Raw genomic sequence first — 1,820 nt, 5'->3', positions numbered from 1 at the left:
ACAAGGGGGTTTTGCTTGCCTGGCACTTCTGAAGATAACATTGAGTCTTCATCAGTGTCAACGATCACATCATCGGTATCACGTCTATCGAGAGGGGACAAATACCGGCAACACAGAAGGGAACACAATCAATGCAATGCACAATATGATGCATGATCATGACATGGCAATATGAATGTGTTTTGAGCTAATGCAACTAGCAACAGATTAAATGAAGTTGGTTTGAATACAAGATTGAAATTCAAACTCCATATGTGATTATTTAAATGTCATTCACTTCATTTGCTCTAAACAGTAGTGATAAGTTGTTCTAACATGCATGAAAATGGTACAGATGGATTCCTTGAATTTTTCTGATAATTTTTCATATATAAATTATTTAATTTGGAGTTACGGTTAATTTTCTATGAATTTTGGAAGTTTTTAGGCATTTTCTGAAATTTATAAATCATTTAGGATTTATTTAAATTCCAGAACAAATACTGCGTCAGCATGACGTAATAGTGACGTCAGCAGGGTCAACAGAGCGCCCCAGGTCAAACCTGACGTGTGGGGTCCACACGTCAGTGTCTCAGTCAACTAACCAGGTTAGTTAGCCCTAACTAACTTAGTTAGCCGGGCGGGGCCCGCATGTCAGTGGCCTACCTAATTAACTAAGTTAGTTAACACTAACTAACTTAGCACTAACTAAGCAGGCGCCTGGGCCCACACGTCAGGGGGTCAAACCCCGGGTCAAACCCGCCGGAGTTGACCCGCGGCTTGTCGCCGGCGACGCCAGCAACGGCGGAGGGCGTCGGAAACGCTCCTTCGGCGACCAAATCGGCGACTGAGGGGCTCTACGCGTAGCGGGGAGTCGCCCGCATCCATCTGTGCAACCGGCAGGGGCTGGGGTGGCTCGAGCTCACCAGAACGGGGCCCGCGGCGGCGACCGGAGTTCGGGCCAGCACGGGCACGGGGCTACGCTTGGCGAGCGAGCGAGCTGAGAGGCTGGGCGGATTCCTGGAAGATCCACGAGCTCGAGGTCGTGCTCGGACGCGAGTTCGGTGACCTGCAACGATGGCGGCGACATCGCTGGCGGAGCCGAGCTCGCGGCTCCGGTGGAATCGAGGCTACAGGGCGCAATCGAAGGGGAAAAGAGGGAGGGGAGGCGTGGGAGCTCACAGCGGTGCCGTAGGGGTGGTTAGCCGGCTCGGGGACGCGACGATGGTGGTGAATTGACGATGAAGATCCTCGGCGGCCGGCGATGGAAACGGCGATGCCGGCGACATTGTGGCGCGTCCGTAGTTCCATGGCTTGGTGGGGAGGTCGAAGATGTCGTGACGGAGCTCTCAAGCACGCTGGATGGGTGAGGGAGGGCTGGTGGCCATGGTTACGGCGACGAAGACGGCGAGCTCCGCTCGGTGGTGTGCGCGGGAGGGAAGCAGAGGAGGGAACGGGGTCCAGGGGAAGAGAGGGAGGGCTGGACGGCTCCGGGCGGCTGCGTGGCGTCTCCACGCATGGATAGGCTCGAAGGGGGAGGCCTCCAGCGCGAAGCAGGAGGTGGCCGGCGTCGACGCGCGCCACGCCTCGCCTCTGCTCGTCCTCCTGGCAGAGGAGGAAGAGGACAAAGGAGGAGGAGGTGGGCTGGGCCGGCTGGGGGAACTGGGCCGGCTCTGGTGGCTGCGCGGGTAAGGCCAGGTAAGTGGCCCAGGTGGCCTCTCTCCCCTTATTTTTGTTCTGTTTTATTTTTTTCTATTTCTGCAATTTGTTTTTGATTTGTTTTAAATATCAAATCATTTAATAAAATCCTGGAAATAAATATGGGTGCTTTCTGAATTATT

Source organism: Triticum aestivum, chromosome 6B (assembly GCF_018294505.1).
Source record: "Triticum aestivum cultivar Chinese Spring chromosome 6B, IWGSC CS RefSeq v2.1, whole genome shotgun sequence".
NCBI lineage: Eukaryota > Viridiplantae > Streptophyta > Magnoliopsida > Poales > Poaceae > Triticum > Triticum aestivum.
This window is presented reverse-complemented; position numbering follows the sequence as displayed.